The sequence below is a fragment of the Meleagris gallopavo genome, chromosome 23 (assembly GCF_000146605.3).
Source record: "Meleagris gallopavo isolate NT-WF06-2002-E0010 breed Aviagen turkey brand Nicholas breeding stock chromosome 23, Turkey_5.1, whole genome shotgun sequence".
NCBI lineage: Eukaryota > Metazoa > Chordata > Aves > Galliformes > Phasianidae > Meleagris > Meleagris gallopavo.
In genome coordinates, this window is record NC_015033.2 from 3,578,207 (window position 1) to 3,600,846 (window position 22,640).

Below are 22,640 nucleotides of genomic sequence, written 5' to 3' on the forward strand. Positions count from 1 at the left end.
CAGCCATACACCCTGGTGTCCACAGGCACAGCACCTGAAGATCAAGCTCATTCCCTGAGTGGGCACACTCAGTGTGCTAACACAGAAGGAAATATTAACACAAGGAAAGCCATCGCAGAGTGCCACTTTGAACTGAAAAGAACATTTGGTTTCTTCTGGCTAGGACGGACAGGAACTGCGTCAGTTTTCCTTCATCTGCAGGCAATAGCGTCTCTATTGTGAAACGAAGGAAATGGCACTGGAAGCAGATGGACTACCTGTAGCCCTTCTTGTTATCAAAGTCCTTGCTTCTGTGTGTGACAGTGCTTTAAAACAAGCCAAATCATGACAGCTTATGCCAGAGCAGGACGTAAACTTGCGCACATTTGGTAACAGCTCCTCGTTCCCCCACTGTTAATGCAGGGTGAGTAAAGAGAGTGCTTTGCATGAGGACAGGCAGAACTGCTGGACAGGAAAAACCCACTTGGCCACCCAAGAATGTTGTGACTGGCTGTCTGTGTGGATGAAGGTAGGTTTCTGTGGTTTTCCGGCAGACAGTTGTGAGTGACACAATGCTACGAAACCAGCCCTCCTTCTTCCCCTTCCTGTCTTGTGACCTTTGGTACCAGTTGTTAGGCTTCACTGTACAGAAGAATCTAGCTTTTAATTGGAAACACAAAATAACATCCTTAACTCAAGGCTGTATTAGTTACTGAAAAATGCTGTGGAAGCTTTCCTCACCTACCAAAACATCTCTTGATTCTTGCAAACATTAATAAAAGTATAGTTTTGCTAGTCATTGCTTCAAACTTCCTACCAGTATGTCTAGATGAATGCACGTTGTGTGAAAGAAGTTTCACTTATGTTCATTAACCATGTTTCACCGAGCCAAACTTCTGTACATATTAGACCCCAAGTCCCCCTTTTAGGTTCAAATTCTGGAAAGCATTGCTGGTCAGGTCAGATCTGTATTCTAATGAGAAGCATGTTTAAAGCCCATTGTAAATCTGACTGATTTTAAATCCCTCGGAGAATTCTCCAAAGCAACTTCTACCATTATGTCATGTAAATTGGGATTTTTAAGTATGCATTTCTAATCTTCCATGCATCATTAAGAAACCCTTCAGCCTTCAAAGATTCCTCACTACTGAGTTCAGAGTACAGGCCCCCCCCATGAGCACTGAGTTTAGCCAGCAGTATTTTAATTTCCACATCACCCAGATCTGCTGCATTTAGGCAAAATTGTGGTTACAGTTCCAGCTTCCAAATCCAGCCTGTGACAGGCAAAGCTCTCAAGATGGCAGCAACAACTGGACATTCCAATGAGCGAAGTATGAGACAGACAAAGCTCAGATAGCGCCAAGCCATCCCCTAAGCACTGCTTACCCTCAGCCCACGGAGCTCTAACAATGGGAGTGACGCTGTGCATAGATTTTATGGTATTTAGAGCTCCTCAGCAGGACACTACATTGAGCATAAACTGGCCGTTTTAATAAAAATCGCTTGGCAACCGGGGTTTTGTATAATACAAACATTTCTACATAAAAACCCAAGGTAGCTTTCTCCATGTGATTACAGCCGGGCCGCAGTAACGAAGACCAGATGTGCATTCTGCATTCCAGCACATTTGTTAATCTGGAGGCTCTGTGTTGTGAGGGGGGTTAGAACAGTTCACAGAATGATTCACTTTAACCAGGTCTGACTGCTTCAGAACAGCATTTATTCAAATGTTTCAGACATTTCTAAGTTTTTCTTGTTGTTACAATACCCTGCACCTCATTCTGCCTGCCCGCTGATCCTGCAGCGGGCGTAGCAGCACACATCACAGTTACTCATACTCCTCACTTTCATTATGAGAAGAAGAATCAGGCCCCAGTGGTCACGGCATTCTTTTGATGCACAAAGCGGATCTGTGATTCCTGCCACATCTGGCAAACGGGAAGTTCCAGCCTTCACACGAGGTGGGTGCAGCACTGGTGAGCAGCTGAGCAGGAGCTACAACCTCATACAGAACACAAATTGGCAAAAAAGCAGCCACAGAACTATGCCAACTTTTCCTTTCCTACAGTATATTTCGCAGCACCTCCAGATCTGCTGCATCACCTGCCCGTAATGCCACCTGTTTCTGCCAGTGCTCCCCACAGTGCTCTATTGGCAATGCTTCTGTTCTTCTCAGACCAGCCCGCATGCTGCTCTGAACAGCAGTCTCTAAAATCTTCATCTGGTTGCTTCCCTCCAAGGTCTGGTACAGTGGCGTAACAACCTTTTATAAGCTACTAATTGTGTTCAGGAAAAAAGGTAACTGGACAGCCTGCACTTGCCAGTTCGTTGTCTGGGAGGCTGCGTGGCCGCTGCATCTCACTGCAGCATCTCACACAGTTAAGCTGTGTTTAATTTCTCCGCTCCCCATCCGAGGCTGTGCTAGGCAGTCTACCTCATACAGCAGGTATTGTAGGGTACCAACAGGGCCAGGACTGCCCAGGATCCCCATCGTGGTACGGCTCCCCATAATGCCCACATCCCACCTTTTGGAAGGAAAAAACATGCAGGGGGAACGGCCTGAACTTTTGACCCCTACTACAGACACCCAACCAGAACAGAGAGCAGCCATAAAGGTGTCTGTGTTAGGGCCCCGAGCTCATGACAATCGTCTGCAGCTTGTTTCCTCACCATCCTCCTCCAAAAACCGTTGATGACTTGTTTTATGATTGCCAGATGGTGGGCTCACCGCCTGCGAACCTTCCTCCCACCCTGCTGACTGCCTGACCCCACATAAAACCAAGGGGCCGAGCCCCGCTCTGCCCGTCCCACTGCAGGAGGACGCTCAGCCCTTCCAGCCTCAAAGCTGATCCCATTTGTATCACCGTGGTTTCAATTGTGCAAGGAATTCACGCCCAGCTTTAGAAGCAGGAGCAGGTTAGCTATTTGTAAGACCTGTACTGGACCAAAAGTATACAATCTCTCTAGGAGGCAGCCAGGAGAGCAGCTTCTCCCACTGCCCCAGGCCCTGTGCTCACAGTGAGGCAGGGATGATGCCATACATCAGCTGCCATCTTGTTCTGCCATAACTTTCGGGATCCTTTTCCCCCAGGTCCTCTTCCTTGCTCAACTCACAAGCACACCACAACAACATCTGCTGCTGACTGCCTTCAGAGCCACCACGCTGGGCTGGACGGATGCTCAGGAGAGGCCTCCCTACACACCAGTTCATAAGGGGTTTTTTCATTCTCGCACCAGCCCACGGCACTTTACTCCAAAAGCAGAGGAATTTGGCCTTAGTCTGTTAGTTCATTCCCTTTTCCTTCCATTCTTCCCTCTGCCATTTTAACTGATAAAACCACAAAGTTCACAACCTCACTGTCCGAGGATTCCCCTCAGATATGGTGTCCTCCCCCACATCAGTGATAAACAAGATTTACAGGGATGCTGACCACATAATCCTCTAATTTCCCCCCCAACATACCAACACGCCATAAAGTTTAGTGTGCCCCCCTTTCTGTTGTTGTTTACAATACAATCCTGTTTTAGCTTCTGTCTTGAATAGCTATCACGAAGGTCAGTTAGATCTAATTGCTCTGGGTGCCTCCTAATGACCACAAATAGCGCCTTTTTAATGAGCAGGGAAGGAGGAGAAAGGAAGAAAACAAAAAGAATTCAGCCTTTCAAAACCAGAGAAAGCCACAACTCTGCTCTTCTCTCAATTACACACATCTTTAACTTCTGTGAACTTTACAAGGAAACGCTCACACAGGAGCTCAGAAGGCACCTTTATTTTTTCTATCTATATTTAATCAGGCTGGATTCCGCCCTCATGCACTCAGCTGGACTGCAGTGCTTCCAGCTCTCCAGGGCAGCAGGGCCCACGGCCATAAAGCAGCGGTGCAGATTCACCCATGCTAGCAGTAAGCCAACAATTACACAGCCAAATGAGCAACCATGCTCGATTCAGGTAGAATTTCTTATCCACTTCTGTTCAGGCTCATCAGTTAAGCCTTAATTTTCTTGTCTGCCTTCATCCTGGCCTGCTATAATTCTCTACCCAACACGCGGTCCCAGAAGACCTTGCAATGCTCACTACTTCTATTTCCCTTGTGCCCTGATCTTATCCTGCTAAATAACAAGCCCAGATGGCAGCAGGCATCCTCAAGATAACACAGAATACATTGGAGTCTTTAACAAATAACAACAACAACAATAAATCTCTCCCCAAAAACTGACACGCTGTGTTTGTATGTTTAAGACAGCTTCAAACATATTTCTGTACATTTTACAAAACAGAATTAAAACCGCCAATAATTCGTGAACGAGTCCCAAAAATAAATCAGTTCAATGGTCTGTGTAGTCCAGTGTTCAGTAATGACCACGACCAGAGAACATGAAGACAGCTCTCCCAATGGTTCCCTTGGGAATCCGGCTAATCTCTTCATCTGGAGATGGACACTGTTCTGGGAGGGAAAATCTGTTGGCCTTAAAATTAGTCTTGAATTCTTTGGGAAATCCAGCTTCATCTTTGTATTTCCTCCTTTCCTGCTTCCAGAGCATGGAAAGGTTTCTAATTCTGTTCCCACAACAGAGTTTTTTTAATTCATTTCTATGACAAAGGATTCATGATACTGCCCATTCTGTGCTCTTTTACTACTTGTTATAAAATCTATATAGAACAGAAATTCTTAGGATGTCTATTTATTGTTCTTGTTTTTTCTAATTCTTGTTTTTTTCATGTAGGATTTTGTAATTTTTTTTTTTCCACCTAGCATCTGGCCAGCAGAAGGGCTGAAACATCCCTCCTACTGCATGCATGTAACTGACATCCCAGCACTAAACGAAGAGCACATGAATTCTTCCAATAGTGCCAAAAAGTCGGATACCAGAAAATGCTTATAAAAATGAAGGAAGTTCTTTACTGATTTAACATGCAATGTTAACATTCTGCTTATAAGTTAACACCAGGGAGGGGGGGGGGTGGGGGGGGGAAGACGAGTGTCTTTTATTAATTAACAGTGTGCTGGGAAACCTTCTGAGAGAGGGGCATGTGGAATGTGGATACCAAAAGGATCAATGTCTTAAAAAGAGGTCAGGAATTTACATGTGCATCCCTACTTTTTTCTTCAGCAAAGTAAAGGGACATCCAGAATCCAGTCCAAATTAGAAAAAACGCTGCCCAGTCAAATTAGTTCCTCCTGAACTCAAGGAAAGGAATATGAAATTAAGGCTTCCTAAACAGCAAGACACGCTAAGCTGATTTACACTCAATTCTGATTTACATTCAATTCTTGCTACAACTAAGAGGTTCAGTTTCTCCTTTGACATCTTCTCTATAAGCACCATTCATTAAATTCTAGTTTGCAAAGAACACGTATGTTGAAAGCCTTCATAACATGCAATGCCATTTACTCTTCCCATGCAAAGTTGAAATAAAATTTGAGGGGGGAACCAGAGCTAAACACAGCCTCCACTTTACAAGTAAATACTGTATATGGGAAAGAACATCATGATCTGTCAATCTAGTGCTATTTAATTGTCCCCTGTAATTTATGTTTCCAAGTAACTCTGCTTTGAATGCAGCTCAGAGCTATTTTGATAGCCATCCAAACTTTTACATTTCTTCTCCTGCACTGAGGTTTGGTTTCTGGGTTTTCTACTTCTATAAAGAGATTCCATGTTACCAAACAAGATCCTGCTTCATCTTTTCGTGTGCACAAAGGGCAGCAATAAGTCTTCCCTACATCTCACCAGGCCAAGTGTGGCATATGGATTTTCTTTAAGGTCTATTTTTCTTCTGCTACTGACTCAAGCAGCTCCTGATCCAGCTGCCTGCTGCAGTGCTGGGGGAAGGAGGAATTCCTAATGCTACATTTGCTCTCTCACCTGTCAAGACAGTACAGCATTTCCAAAGTCCATATGCAGCCACTCAAACGAGTAAAAGAAAAACAAACAAACAAACCACCACCAAAGCAGTACACAAATCAGGCACTTATTGGGAAAATGAAGGCAGGCTCAGAGGCAGCACATCAAAAGCACTGAGGGGAAAGAAATGACTGCTTCAAGCAAAAGCAGAGCTGTACATTGCTTGAGATAAGCCAGTCACATATGAAACTTTCAGAATTTTTTAGGTTCACGAAATTCTGGAGAAATGCTATCTGCTTAATACTGGCTACAGCTGCATGTCAGGGCAAAGCACCCTAAGGAGCACGTGGAACAAAGCTGGTCTTAAGGTGAGTCTTACCTACCACCTAACTATGGTCTAGGTGTTCCTGACATACATTAACAGTGTGAGCTGCTCAAAAAAACACAAAACAAAAAAAACACAAACAACTTAGAACTCCAATTGACATCATGTGTCAATCTATATGGCAAGGAACCATAACAGAGCTTGCAGGGTAGAGTTCTGATGCTGTTCACATATAACATAAAATTACACATGCTTCTGACCAGTCCCAACTGCCTCCTAAGGAAGGGCAATGACTTACTTTGCGGCCCTTAAGAGAAAAACCTACATCCCAGCAGACAAGAAGTCTCAGATACAAAGCTTCCTTTATATGCTTGTTAGTTGGGATCGCCAAAGTGAAATGGCATAAATCTATTTTTACACCTGGGAAATGACTGAGAGGAAGAAGAGAAGAAGCAAAGCTAAGAGAGAAGCTGCATCTAGTTGTGCACTACAGAAAACACCTCTTAAAAACATGTTTCTTCTCACAATTTTTCATAATATATATATAATCTAAATAATGTGAACAGTATGCATTATCTCAGCTTCTCTTATCTTAGTGGATCTCTGAAGTGTTTGTGTATTTCATTTTCTACCAAAATTGTAATTTTATAAGAATCTGTACAAATTTAGCACACAGGAATTAAGACGTAATCTTAATTATTTATATACAGTTATAATATATGCCAGCACTGACATACAAAGGTGAGTTAAGAGCTACACTGTCTCCAGCACAGAATCACCCCAACACCGGAAATATAGTTGAAGAGAAAAGCTTTTTGTCACAGGTCTGGTTTGGGCTCTTTCTCACCTCCTCCTCAGGTTTCTCATCCTCTTTCTAACCCCAGAGACAGCCACTGTAGAGCTGACTGCCAGCTCCATGCAGGCAGGGGTCATACCCTATGATATCCCATCAAACTACGTACTCTTTCTAGCAACTATCACTTTCATTGTGGCTCATCTTGGGCGTTCCACACAGATGACAAGACCCCACAGTGTCACAGGATCACCAGGATGCTTGCTTTGATCACATTTGGTTCAGTTTCCAGATACACTAAGAACACATAAAAGCACTAACAATTGCCTGATAGGGAAACATGAGTGAAGTGGTCGTTAAATAACTTCAGCAGCACGCAGGAAACATTTCCTATGACGATGATTTAGAGTGACTTTGGGAAGCTTTGTTTGGATGTTCTCCTGGAATTATTCCAAAGCTGAAAACCCCAACACTGAGAGGGATAGGAGAGGCATGAAGAGAGAATATCCTTAACTAGCACTGCACTGACCAAAGCTACCAAAAAAAAAATGCTCTAGCAGTGTCTAAGGAGGGAGCTGAGCCACAGACCAGCTCCCAGATCTACCTTCGGCTGATTTAAGGCTGCACCAGGTCACTGGAAGCTGGCAGATCAACGTCCTCATCGACTCACCCTCTGGGCACTGGCGCTGCAGTTTGCTGCCTCAAAACAGAGGCTGGTGGTCATGACACCCAGCTTCTATTTGCAAGTCTGGAGCCACAATAGAGAGGTCAGAACTCGAGGCAAGAGGCGAGGACTCCCTGCTCCAGGTTGTGTGCCAGGGGAAGAGCTGAGCGTGTCCCCAGAGTACAGCACAGCCTGGGTGCTGGGGTTCTTACTGAAGGTCCCCAGATAACATCTTGCGTGGCCACAGACAAGCCACCAGGTCGTTCCCTATCTCAGTTTACTCCTCTCTGACGCAGATAAAATAAAAGTCTTTGTCACAGGGTCACACAATGGCTGTTTAACATATGTAAATGATTCCAATAGGCTCGGGCAAGCTACGAAGGAAAGGCAGAGCACTGCTGGTGGTACCGTTGGAGCCGCAGTGCTGACAGCGTGTGATGTCACTGGGGCAGCAAATCTAAATGCTGAGCACACAGAAGTCTCTTCAGATGCAAAAGCAAAGCACTGTGAAAGGATTGTATTCCTAATCAGCCTCCTGTCAAGCCCTGGCTTCCATTTGCCCTTAAATCCCAACGCAGCAGCATGATGTGTGTGCGTGAAAGTGCCTGCGTGCCTGGCCTCTTCTTTTGAAAAAAGAATCTAACAAATCCTTCCAGACAGCGTTAGAGAGGAGAAGAGGCACCACCAGATCAAAACAGCCGCCTGAAGTGACCCCTGTTCTGCCTCAGAGACAGTTGCATAAGCTTTGTGCGGGAGTGGGAGCTGACAGGAATGCAGCATGACAGAACGGGAAGCTGAGGCCAGCAGGTTGGGTTCAGCTGCTCACAGGCAGGTACTTCTGCACCCCGGCCCCTCCTGGAACAGCAGGGCTGCCAGCCAGCCTCCCTACATGGGGAGGTGCCACCACAAGCGTCAGCTCCAGATAAATGCTGCAAAAAGATGAAGCAGCATCTTCTGATCACATCTGTGTAAAACAGAATGTGCTGGACTAAGAGTTACTGAGACTTTGGTTTGCTTTCTGGGTACCTCACAGGCCTAATGGAATGTGGCAAAGGGCATTCTGAAGATCTAAGTGCTCTTTATCCTACAGCCACCCGAAATAGCATCTTGTGATGTACTTGTGAAATTCTGAAGAAGCCACACAAAAGCCTGGAAGCCACGGGCTGTGGAAAATGGAGCACAGCAATGCAACTTATGATCACACAGACCATGGGAACACACACAGGAGAAGAAAGGAGACATTCATTCTCTAGATGAGTAGTGAATGAGTCTGCAAACTTCATGTTTAGGAGAGCTCTAAAAGAGGGACTTTTAAAGGAGGGGCATGGGCTTTCCCAGCCCTGACCAGCCACCAGTAAATTGCTGTCTGTTTTTTTCACTGCTACTGACATCACACTGCTTGAAAGTCTTAAACATCCGTCAGTATCTGACTTGAATTGCAAGCTGCTCCCAGAAGATACGAGGGCACAGATGAAAGAGTGTTGAAAACTTTTGCAAGCTTTGGTCAAGGATCTATGCTGTAATTTAATTAACAGTTCAGCATCCAACACATGACCACAGCCAACTCTGATATTCTAAGTCTTCACTTCCTTGGAGAACCATCTGTAAACATTCCAGAAGAGAGACTTCCTCTTCCTTACAGATCCTTCCCAGACAAAGTCACTATACAGAATACCACTGGGCTTTCTCTCCTCATTCTCCTTAAATAAAAGGTTTTCCCTTCCTTATAGGCAGTTTTCTTTCCCTCAGGATGTTCCTAGGAGAAATGAGTGCTGCTGCACCACTGCCCACCTCACTGCATTATGAATTAGCATCTGATGCTCCCAAAACACAATGCAGGAGATCACAGCACTTCTGGAAATGCTGTACAAATTACTGCTGAACCCAGAATGCTTACAGGAACGGGCCAAGGAGTATTTCAAGTCTTCTCAAATAAATTTCACTTGAACCTCCTGACCACTCCTTTTGAAGAGGAAAGAGCAAAATATGCCAATAAAAGAGCAGGAGGAGAAAAAGTTCTGCAAAAGCAGAACTAGCTCCTTGAATGTGTATTCAGGTAGTTCTGCTTTTGCTTGTTCAAATGGAAAACTAATAGAAAAACAAACAATATGAACAACTTCGGTGACATTTCTCAAATGGGTTTTTTTTTTCCTCCCTCCTTACCACCCATTTTCATTTCAGTGCTCCTGGACAGCACCACTACTCAGCTACATGCACTCCCTGTTTCTCACAAAGCTAGAGGCTCAGTGGTACGAGTTTACAATTGCCAGAGATTAAATGGAACAGTTACAGTTTTTTTCTTCAAAGGTTCTATGTCATATTACTTTTCTCATATCAAATTTTGCTTTGCCAAAAGATATCTAAAATTTCAACTGTGTCAACATGCAGAAATAGGAGTTGGAAGCTTTGTTTCACTTACCATCTTATTTGAACTGATGATGCATTACATCACTACAGCCATTCCACAAAACAAAGCAATTCCAAAAAAAGAGGCCAAAAAAACTTCATAAACCTTGCTCTGTAACCAGCTCTTCATAAGCATGCTCATTCACATCAGCAGAAATAAAAGACAGAGGACAAAATGTGAGCTATCAGTGCTAAAGCCTAAGAATTTGAAAAAAGTTATTTGCATCTCTGAATATTGGTGATTTTTGAAATGCATGAGTTTGGCACTTCCAGAAAACCAGGCCAGTGTAAGGCATGTCCAGCCATACACACAAACTCACTGGGGTCATTTGAAAATCACAGGCAATGAGCAAATTATGCTCTAGTTATGTCAGTGTACATCCCAAATCAGCGGAGTTACACGGGCTTTTCACTGAGAGCAGTCTCTGCCCTATTTACTGTAACAACCACACACAAAGCACAACTGACATCTTACTGGCACTGAGCTGAATGAGAACATGCCTACCATGGTTAGCATTTAACACTATAGATACACGTGAACGCATGTATTTCAGAATCACTATTGTTTTCCTTTCCCTTTAAAGGGAAGGAACTCCCCACACCCACCCCTGCAACCCTCTGCACCTCATTTCCATCTGGCTGACGCTGCAGTACCGCTGAACCTCCAGCTGGATCCCACAGCATTGTCTTGAACATTTTGTTCCGGCGGAGCTGAACTCTAGGAGACTCACGGTTCTAAACAAAAATCACAAGGCTTTATGTACAAGAGCAGCCTCTCAATAACAGCCCGTGCCCCTGGTACCGTGGCGGACAGGCTGGAAATAGGGTCGGCTCATGGAAGGAGGCCAGTTGTTGTGCTGTGGGGTTTTTTGTTTTGGTTTTCAGACACTGCTGCTTTTCACATAGCGCAGACAAACGGGGAAGACTCTTTCTTTCCCAAATGCGAGAAGGGTAGCTCAGTATCTCTGAAAGCCTTCCCTGTGGTGTGAGGGCGGGAGCCACCTCTCACATACTGCTATAGCAACAAAATGTTTTTCAAGCATGATTTGTTGAAATTGGTAAGTGAATTAAGACCCCACAGCACTGTAGTTAGTTCTGTATTTCAGCATTCTCCCTTTCCTTCAGTGAAGGACGGGAGGACCTCTGGCCACAGCAGAAGCCAAGCCGCAGGGGTGACGTGGGAGGCTCGAGGGCTCCACTGTGCCATCCTTGGTGCCTGCAGCCCAGGCTCTGGATGTGCACCAGAACAGTCCCAGCCCGGCTCGCACACAGCATGGTGCCTGGAGAGGCAGCTCCCCCCTCCCTCCCACCCAGGGCACGGAGCAGAGCTGAGCCCTGCTGCAAGGGTTAACAGAGCAGGCTGCTCCCATACCTCGCCCTCATCAAACATGGCAAGAGGCCTCCCATGCTGGAAACTCCTATGACCCAGTTAAAAAAGACAATGACCCAATTTCATTATGACAGGAATGAAGCCTTTCTAATTTTCTCCAGCAAGAGCTGTCTCAACTAAACAATTCAATTCCATTAGAAGTAGCCCTTTCACAGTGCAAAAATTTGCAAAATGCATTTTTTTATTGCCACAGCCTTACCCTTTTACAGCACATTCACGCCAGCGTTTATTCAAATGCTTTACAAATTAAGAAAACACATTTAATATAGAGTAATTCCCCACACTCAAATTCCCCTCTTGTTTTCAAACGTAAGAATTCCAACATCAAACCCAGATAAGATCTCCCCAGGTATTGTTATGAGCGATGAATGCACAGACTGCTTCGGGTGGAACTCCCTTTGTCACTCCGGCAAAAAGGTCACAGAGAAGTGCCATGAGATGGCTATGGGCATATTGGAATGCACCCACTTCACAAAAAGATGCATTCGATGAAAGCTGTGTGACAAGACCTTTGCATAGGAGAATCAGGTGCTAAGTGACACGCATATCTCACTGTAAGTACGAATATGACAACGTGAAAAGTCAGCCACAAATGCAGAGAAGAAGTGCTAATCAGTGTGCTTGTGTTTAAAGCAAGGAAACACAGCATTTGCCTCGTGTGAAACTTTTAGGTTATCACAGAAAGTTTTGATTTAGTCAAATCCTCAACCTGGAGCCCTCCTGATGATGCAATTTTCAAATGAATTAGTTGCATAAAGACTTTGCAAATCCATCCTTGCAATACAAAGCAGAGCATGAGTAAGGAAAAAGAGAGCGAGGGTCAAGGCAGGCAAAGGAGCAGGCTAACCCCATGTCTCACTCCTTTGAGCAATCCCCACCGGCTGTGCCACAGCTGCTGTTCAGCACAGGTCACCCCAACTGCAGCCATCCGACTGGATTACAGCTGCACTGGGGGTAAAGGAGCATGCATGGAGCCACAAGCAAACAGCAAAACTCTCCCGAGCCTCAAAATGAAGTTACTGGATTCTGGGAAGCAACTTTTGCCTCTCGTGCTTAATCCATCCTACACTGGTTGGTGAAGATGTCACAAGCTTGCTTTTTATTCAGTTATACTCAAAGCGTGTGCAGGAAATATGGTGAGATTTCAGAAATGACTGTTAACACCTTGCCCAAAAGCACAAACTAAAGGATGGCAGAACAGGAGAAAGAGGCATAGGCATTTATTTAAAGCATTGCTTTTGACAGGTTTCTGTCTGACCTGGACCTGCCTTGCCAACTCAACGGACTAAAATCTAAGCTTGCTGGCTCCAGGCAGGGACAGAAGATGCTATTTGATAACTGTCATTAGGCAACTGGGACAGAAGATGCTATTTGATAGCTGTCATCATACAATTGACTCAAGTCACCTGAGAAGACCTACGAACTAGAAGGCTGGAACATTTACCGTAAAGCACTTTGTACTCACATGTCTATTTTTCAACAACTGTAAACTCAAACATGAAGTTCTCTAACAGTCAGATGGAGGCCTTTTCATTTATTTAATTTTAAACAGACAAGATGACTTAAAAGTGAAACACTGGAAGAGATTAGGAGCAACACCCACAAAACGCTAAGAAAAAACCCACTCAATCTTTACATGGCATCTCAGAACATCAGTAGGTTGGACAGCCCTGCCTGGGCAGCAGCAGCACTGCATACTGGGGCATCAGGGCAAGCTGAGGTCACAGCCATACTGAGTCACCCTGCGCTCGCTTTCAGCCTCAGAACCCTACAGTCTGCATGCAGAGCATGGAAGGCAGGCTTACGGTCATATATATATTTCAGTTTCTGTCAAGGAAAATGATTCCTCTTCAGCAGTGCTGCCCTTTCCCCATTTCATGTAAAAGATGAAGTGAGATGAGGCTCACACCCTCCTGGCCTTTCCTTGCCTCCCAGCTATGCCCACTCATCCACAGCAGCACTGCTGCACCACAGCACTGATTAAAAGAGGAAGTTTTCCTTGACACCGCCAGTGATACCCTGGAGACCGCACTTGTGCAACCTCCACAGTGTGGTTGGTTCCCTTGCCACAAGCTCAGGATTCAAAAATAAAACAGCACAATATTTTGTCATTATTTCCTCCTTTCTCCATCGCAAGAAGAGCTGTATTTTAGGATCTCACAAAGAGCCTACAGAAAAATAATACTTCTGGTTTGATAGGAGCCTCTCCAGACCCCATGTCCCAAATGCCAGCAACGAGACAAAGTCAGATAAAAAACAGAGAGCTACTTAGAGAAGGAGAAACGGGGTTCACCAATTTCTCTTCTGAGAACATCAAGAGCTTCTGAGGATAATGCTCCTAATCTCTTCCATCTCTTCCATTACATAAATTCACAGCAACCACAAGCTTGCAATGAGTTGAGTGTGAGGCCTAAGGTGAGGTAACGTCCCAGTGCCTTTCATACATATTCATAAAAAACAACACTCAGCAATAATAACATAATCCTGTATGTATGTAAAACAATCCACAGAAATCCTCTCAACAGCCCTGCTGGGCAGGGAGGTAAACACTTGCTGCAGTTTCACAGAAAAGTGAAGTAACTCGCCCAAGGTCACCCCTCTAAATGGTGTCAAGAGCTGGGACTATAAAACAGTTCTCTTGACTCAGTCTCCTGCCCTGCCCACTAAAGCAGTATTAGCTCCTTGCACCTTGGTAATAACAAGGGGAGGACAGTTCCTTCCCCACCACCCATGAACAAATTATACCTAGCAAGCACCAAGTAATTTGAGAGGAGGAATGAATGAACTCCTGTGTAGTTAATTCCAGGAGCAGATCCAGTCCAGGCCTGCCCAAGAACAGAAAGAAATTCTTTCACGTGCACGGGAGAGAAGAAAGGAAGAAAGAAGAGGGAGGAAGACAACAGTTATGTGCTAAAATTAGAGTAAAGCTCAATAATCTCTGAATAGGAGATAAAACAGATTGACCACACTAGAAACTGAGTTGCCTAAATAAGTATGTAATTTTTCAAGTACACAAAACTGCTAACCTGGCTTACCCTGCAGAACCTCTAAGGTGTGCTTGTGGCTTTAAATATTTTCTTGTTGCTGCTTTGAAGGCAAGAACAGACATGATCTCCAAAGCATCCGCTGATATGTGGCTGAAGGGAGGGTGGAGGAGGAGGAGGAGGAGAACACTGTAGCTAGCTGAGAACTGTCAGATCGTATTTGCCATCAAGGAATGCCATTTCCCAATGCCTGAGTTTAACTCTGGAATGAGATGCACGCTGCTGCTGACCCCTCTGCTGACATTCTATAGATTCCCTTATCTCATCAGCCCCTGAGCATCCCATCCTCACTCCTCCGCGTTCATGTTCCCAAACTGTCAATCTCCCTGCAATGACTCACAAGGTTCTGAACCCACCATTCGCCTCTATGAGTCTTACTATTTTTTCATACGTGTCCTTCTGGTTTAGATTGAGAGGTGTCTCATTCTTCTTAAAAGCTAAAAACAAAATTAAAAAGAATCACTGAGAGCAATATGCCCTCAGCACAACAGCCTCCCTAAGAGCACTGCACACTTCAAAGAAAAACACAAGAATCTAATTCTGTTCTTCAGTTATAGTGCTGTAAATTAGGAATAATTCTACTGAAGTTAAACAAGCCACAATCATTATAAAAACCACTGTGAGCAAAAGCAAAGCTGGGCCTGAGTCTGTGGGCAGATTTCAGAAGCGACAACGCATTACAAAATACACAGCAAGGGTATATTAAAGTTTAGCTCAGCTTTGCAGATTCTCTACGTATTCCCCTTACAACCCAGCTATAAACATTTTCTTTAGCTATGCTATAATCTTCATCATTATATACGACAACTGTTTATGCACTGCTGCTGAGATATCCAGAAGCAGCGGTGCAGCCACCAGCTGTGTTACTGACACAGTTCTGAAGAAGGTGGAGTGGTTTGAGATGGATTCCAACCAAGATTCCAACAAAGGCTTCACCTCTGTGCCCACATCCCTTGAGGACAGCCTCAGTTCTTTCCCTTCTGTCACCTCAACTCTGAATACCCCATATTAAACCAAAGGCTCGCTCAACGCTCCACTTTTTCAGCTGCAACAATTCAGTAACCAGTAAAGGAACTGTGTTAGTGCCCTCCCATTAATATTGCAGGGAGAAAATAATAAAATAAGACTGACCTCCTCATATTTATATAGCTGCTTTGGTGTACCTTAAGCTATTAAGTGGCTTGAGCAAAAGGGTTAAAGAAAACCTAACGTTATTTTTTCATAGAGCATAGACCCAAACACAAACATGCACATATCCATACGTTATTCCATTTGCTGGTTTAATCAGCAAGTACCAGTGACTCAATTAGCCTCTTAGCAGTGCCTAAATGCCACTAATTCAGCCCGCTGGCTGCTGCAGCATACATACCCCAGCTTGTCCCTTTAGATTTAGCGGTAACAGCACAACTATTCTTCTCATGACAGCACCAGGGGCCCAGACAGTCTCCCTCTCTCTCTTTTTCTCTGTTCTGCCAACCACACAGAAAGAAAAGACCCCAGGGCTGAGTGTGTGTGAGCGGCAAGTAGGAGGCAAAAGGAAGAGGGAGACACTATTTCTATTCATTTTAGAGCTTCATCCACCAAAAGCCTTAAAAAGAAAAAAAGAGAGAAAAATACATTCACAGTAGCTCACGGTTTAGAGCAACAGCCTAATAAGGTGTTAAAGAAAAGATACTGACCTAATCTTCAGCAGCCACAGCCACTACACAAAGGTTTCACAGATGACAGAAGCTGGGGCTGAAGCAGCACTGCTTGATTCCATCTCATCCTCGCTCTCACCATCACAAGTCTGTTCCCTGGGTTGTCAGTACTTCAGGATAAAGCACTAACATGTAAACCATCATTTTATCTGAAAATTTCATACCTTTGGCAATCTCAAATGACACACAATGCCAGTGAATGAACCCGCCAACCCACCTTGACTGGCTTATTCTGTACACTCAACAGCACATTTGTTAATTTTTGTAACTCTCCTTTATATAATGACTAATTCAGGCAGATTGATTCCCTGGTGAGTTGTTGCACATTGTGCAGCCATAAAAGCACCAGTGACAGTGAGAAAAGGTGACAGAACAGTAGGCTGGTGTTAGGGCAGAAGCCAAAAGGAGTTTTGGCAGCAACTAGGTATATGTCAAATTAAAGTGACCAAGCAATCCAGCTTCAAAAGTATTGACTCAGTATGAACAAAATGTGCTGTCAAAACACAACGTGTCAGAACGGAGCCCATCAGATCTATTCTACTTGATGACTATACAGAGAATTACAGGTCAGAAGAAATACAGGAGATCCCAGAGCAGGAAAAAAACACTGTACTAATTAACTTGCAATGGGGAAAACAGAGCATTCTTACCCAGAAAAACAGAGCCAAAAGACATAGGAGCTCCTCACTCTCTTCTTCTTAATCTTTCTCGACACTTAAATATCAAAGTTTATTAATTCATGTTCAAAGTGGAGTCACTCTTATGTTTCAGAGCCACAACGCTTGCATTATGGCTGTAAATCCCTCCCATCAGCATCCCTGCTGACACTCACTTGGCATCTTAAGACTGTGCAGGAACCTGGGAATAATACAACTGTATTTCTAACATAAAATGAAACAACTGGATAAGAAAAGAAACCACTTTCAAGTACTAGACAGTAAACAGACCTTGCACTCCTACTCCCCTTTCCATATTAATATTCAACAGCTTAAAATAAAGATGCACAAAAAACAGGGAATCCATAAAATTAATTAAACTTTCAGCATTTCATTTCAGCAGTCTCTGATTTCCCAGCTGCACCGAGGTCAGAGAAAAGACGAACATCATACAGAGCTGCCAGAGCTCAGGTCGGGCAATCGCAGGTTGTTCCTGGAATTAGATGGGGCTAAAGAGAATGCAGGGCCTTCATTAATGGAAACAAAACAACCTGTCCCCAACAAACAAAGGCATGTGCTCAGCTAGCATAAATCAGCATTTCTTAGCAGAAGCCATCAAACCTATACAGTATAACTGCAGGTAAATAGCAGAGCAAAAAAAAAAAAAAAAGAAAAAAAGTACAGTTTCCTCTTCTCATAGGAAATACTACCACAGCCTTGGATTGGAGAGATGATTAATGGATAAAGCTTTTGTATGTCCTTCACACCTATCACACCAAAAAATATCACAGACACCAAGCTGAATGTTATCACCTCAATACAAGCAGATGCTGCTAAGACTATTCCAGAAGTGACACCAGCATAGCTCGTACTTCCACCTGCACAAAAGCCCAAGCCAGCTTTCCTGCACAAAACGAGGGGAAATTGTTGTCACATAGGGAAACTCCATGGGAAGAGTGCTTACAGACAATATCCTGCTCAGTGAATTCTAGGAGTGAAGCCCAGCTTCTGAAGAGAGTCACAGAGTTGCAGGCAATGGCTCTGGGCTGCAGTATCCCCTCACCATGTCCCCACTCCTTTCACTGCTGACCCCCTGCACGCTCATAAAGCCAGCTGCTCCCAGGGCATCCCAGCAAGCGCAGACTGCTGCCTCCCTTACAGCTTGGGCTTTAGGAAGACAATAAGACAGGCAGATCTTTGTAGGATTTTTTTTTTTTAAATCACCAGAGCCCAGCCACCCAGGGTGTAGGTAAACGTCACTGTGAGGATGTGCTCCTTTCAGAAGCTGGGACAGAAGCTATGAACTGCAGCCTGATCCTCAGCAAAGCAGCATTGCCCTAAATACTCCAGCAAGCAGGCCTGAGAGCAGCTCTACCCAAATGAGGAGATCACAACCAGATAGAACGAAAACGAAGAATGTTCAAAAACGTTATCTTGAGTAGGTGATGTTACTGCAGCTTATGGACATTTTGTCTTTCCTTGTCAGAAAAGCTGGCTTGCTAATTTATGGGCAGAGTGGGAAAAGCAGAGGGAAACAGACAGACACAGAATACTTAAAACAGGACTCAGAATGGAGACAAAGCTCCCCTTTCACCTCCTGCTGCTATTTACCATCTGGGATCCTGAAAAGGGGGTGATGGGTAGCTTTGTGATAGGTTTGGCAAGGGGCAGGACATTTAGGATTTTCTATGTGTAACGAGGTCATGTGTCAGCGCCTTCACAGCACATGGGAACACAGTCCAAAAGGAGGTTCAACAAAAGGGCTGCCCTGGCCAAACAGGAAAGATATTCTATTAAAAATAGACCAGTGGTAACACGGGTTCTTAAGAAGATTAATAATAAATTTGAATGAAACATCTCCAGAAACTACATTGGAAAAGCATAGAAAGAAATAAGGAATTAATACATCCCATTATTTTTACAAGTACAAAGAAGTTTCTAAATCACAACATCTCTGCTTCTGCTTGGAAACCAAAACAGGCCAGGAGATTCCATGTTTGCTGTTAACTTTTGCTTCCTTGGCCCACTAACACTGAGATCAGGAAGTGGGACCAGGACAGGATTACATAAAATGCAGCGTGGCTCCTTGGTTAAAGGAAGCAGCACTTTGTATTACAGTGCTGAGATCCCTGTTGATACTATTGAGGAGATGGCAAAGACTGTCAGAAGCGTAACTTTTATCTGCATTTCTAACACAGCTTTGTTTCACAAAAGCATTTCATAAAAAGCAGATGCACGAAACACAGAGCACTGGTTTAGAAATGCTTCTTCTGTTTTTATAAAAAGAATTATTAATGGGGTGAATTTCTTAACACACCGTACCATGGTGAGTCTCTAAACAGGGTCCTTCAACCAAATGCTGCAGCCTTTTGCCCAGCCTGGATGGTTGCTGGCTGAAGTGATTTTAACTGCACTGCTACTACAGCCAGTATCTGTGCATTTGTTAAATTATTTAAATCTATCCAAGGTGCAGAGATGCAGGAAATAGTCACTAAAACTAATGCAGCAGTTTCTTATCCATCTCTCTCAAAAAGCCTTCGTTGGTAAAAACCCCATTTTCCAGTTTAAAAGCTTTAAAGTGAAGTTGCCACTACTCAATCATCAACCCTACAGTGAAACTGAAGACTGTAGTAGATAAATGAGGAAAATTTTTATGCGTGTTGGCAAAGTTTAAGCCAAATAATAAAGAAATACTTTAAAACAGTGACTGAGGAGTACCTGTAAACTTGTGGAGCATTGGAGCTTAAGTGCAAATGTTGTTCTTCTTCCTTCCTAGCCTCTCATCTGTGCATGTATGTACACACACACACACACACACACACACACACACACACAACTGCAGCCAATGAGCAGCAAAAGGAATTGCAGCCAGCGTACTGCTCTTATGCACCAAAACAGATGGAACGCTTTCAGTCCACTACAGAAAGGCTTTTCAGCATACCAGAGTTCACAGTGCTTCAGTCTTACAGCAGGAGTCCAGTTGCAATACAAACTCTGCTGCCTCAGAAGCCACACTATCTACCATCCTAAGGAATGGCTGCTGGAGCCTCCCAGCACCAGATGTACTCCTGAGAATTTGCTCATTTAGCAAACCCTGCCAGCCAGCACTCTCCATCCTTGACCTCCTGCATCCTCTGCTGTGACTTTTCCAAACAACAGAAACAAGCTGCAGTTGACCATAATGGGCCTTCAGTGCACCACGGGATCACTGCCTGCACACTACAGCTACTGCAAGAAACAAGCCTTGGGGCTGCTAAATAATGGCAGATCTGCATGTAATAACATTAGCTTCTTCACCTCCTTCACTTATCACCTGACCACTGCCTAAAGATGCTTTTGAAGACAGACAAGACAGATGTTTCTCTAAATTTTTCTCTGGACTTCCATGTGAAGTGCAATGTGTAAAATGATATATCTGTAACATCTAAAATACTGCAGCTGGGAGCTCAGAGGAAGTTCTCTGTACCAAACCAGCATCTTCCAAATCATATGCTGCATTACAGCATGGTGCTTCACGGCTAAATATCCTACAAACCTTTCATGAGTTACCATTCCTATTTGTTCATGTGCATTTATGGCAGCATCCTGATATATGGCAACCTAGGGAGAGGAGGTGGAGAGCAAGGAAGAGAGAAATACCTACAGGCTGTGCATGGAAGCTGGAAGTTCTCCACAGCCAGCATGCCTGAATGACAACAGATGATAAACTTTACTTTGCAATTCAGATCTACCTTTGATGTATCTGCTATCACTGGGATAAATGTTATTTGCAAACAGGTAACAGGTATCCAAACAGCAGATCTGTACCCAGTTATACTCAATTTGCAGGGCGCCAGGAGCCTCAGCTGGGCCATCTGCTGTGCTGAGCCAGAGGAAAGTGCAGTCGTGTACTCATATCTGAGATGCATTAACATGTGATTTGGGGTTATTAAGGGAAGAAGTCACAGAAATCAATCCATCTTCTTCTCATGTCTCCTCTTATTCCCGGCATCACCTCCGCGTTTTGAGAAGCCAAACAAGGCCACAAGACAACACCACCCTGACAGGTGACTCAGAAAGGCAGGGATGGCCTTCGCAGTATCACCTGAGTAAATGGTGCCCCCTCTCACATGCTCAGGCATCTCAAATAAAAAGATGGGGATACAAAAACCAGCCCTAGTTCTGCACTGTCACAAACCTGTTTCTTGTAACACTGGGTTACTTCCATCACTGCAGCCACGCTGACACAGCCACATGCTGATGTTCTGCAGCCATGCAGAAAAGCCACTTGTTTCAAGTTCTGTCTGGACAAAAGAAACCATTTAATATAACGCAGTGCAACTACACGGGGCAGTTAGACAGATACCACGACACTGGTATCATCTAGCTAGGAGAGCAGGAACAACAGACAGCCTTTCAATCCAAATTTTTAGCACAAAAATCCTAAATTTTTTTTTTTTTTGAAGTATTGTTCTGAAACAATAAACATAGCTTTGCTTTCTCTGCGCAGCATTGAAAAGACCCTTACAACTAAAGGGACACGCACAGCACAGCAGTACAAAGGTCAGACATGCTGGGCAATACTCACTATTTGAAAACGTTACAAAAAAAAAATATCACAGTTTCGATAGTTCTGAGGAAAAAAAAATTAGCAAATTTGCAACAAAACTGTTAAGTAATTAAAGCAAGACACTTCACACATGAACTTAAACTGCTAATTAAATCCCCCCTGCTTAATTGACTAGATTTGCATATCATTCAGTGAGGAATGGGAATGGCTCGGGCATTACACAAGCCCTTCCTTGTACAGAAGACAGCTAAGAAATAAACCAAGAGTAACAGGAAAAAGTAATGTCGATTTTGGAAAGGAATAGCAGTTTTCAACTAAGATTTTCAGCTTATTAAAAAAAAAAAACAACATCAAAACGTGACAGCTAATTCTGAGCAGTTGCTATTTTAACAGTAATATTCATTTCTGCAAGATCAACTAGAGTCAAGGACAACACGCAAATATCTGCCATCTGCATTGCTAACAAATGACCAAAAGTGCAGAGGACGACACCAGTCCTCCAAAGTCTTGCTCCAAGGATGCCCAATAAGTGTCACTGCCTTCCATACTTTTTGCATCACTGCAACTTTTCCATTCGATCCTCAATGAGGAAACATCAATGCAGAAAAAAGAAACAGCTTCAGCCCTCGACTGACCATTTGTTGCACAGACTTTACTGCTCCCAACTGAAGCAACGTTATGTTAACATTGGAACATCCACGTTCCTTTTTTCTTTTGCTAAATATTTATTTGGCTGAGTAGAAGAAACGTAACTGAAATCAAATTACACACAGCTGATACTGATGTGGAAGACCAAAGAATGGTGGCCATCCCTCAATTCCAACCTTAGGAAAGCATACATCACAACAGACATCTCTGTGAGCTCGTGACTGCTGTGGAGGTTGGTATCACATCAGTTCATTGCGTGCTCTGTTCACAGGAACCTACCATAAGGAGACATTTATTTATTTCCTTCAGCTGGTATTAAAAAAAAAAAAAAGTAACCACCTTTATCTCATTTTTAAAAGGTTTCTCCCCAACAAAGCCAGCAGCTCCTCTGCCAGCCCGTGACACGGATGGTTTTGTTAAATAGGTTTCCATGTGTTTTTTGTTGCTTTTTTCCCCCCCAGTTCATTGCACTTTGCATATGAAACAGGCCATCTCCCCGCCCTCCTCCCCCATCCCCTCCTAATCCAGAAGGGACCTCACTTCCTCCCTCTTGAACAAGCAGCTCATTCAGCAAAAGGGAAATCCCAAGATGCACTCGGGCAGAAAGCCTACAGAAGGAGCTTGGAGGGGGAAAAAAAA

At 43.9% G+C, this 22,640-nt stretch overlaps 1 long non-coding RNA gene across 1 annotated transcript in view; it reads right to left on the minus strand.

The window, feature by feature from the left end:
* Nucleotides 1-22,628, minus strand: part of LOC109370874 — a 38,962-nt gene extending 16,334 nt beyond the window's left edge. The window contains exon 1 of the long non-coding RNA XR_004161925.1: nucleotides 1-22,628. This exon is cut by the window's left edge and continues 14,909 nt beyond it. This is a non-coding gene — a long non-coding RNA (uncharacterized LOC109370874).
* Nucleotides 22,629-22,640: the final 12 nt, after the last annotated feature.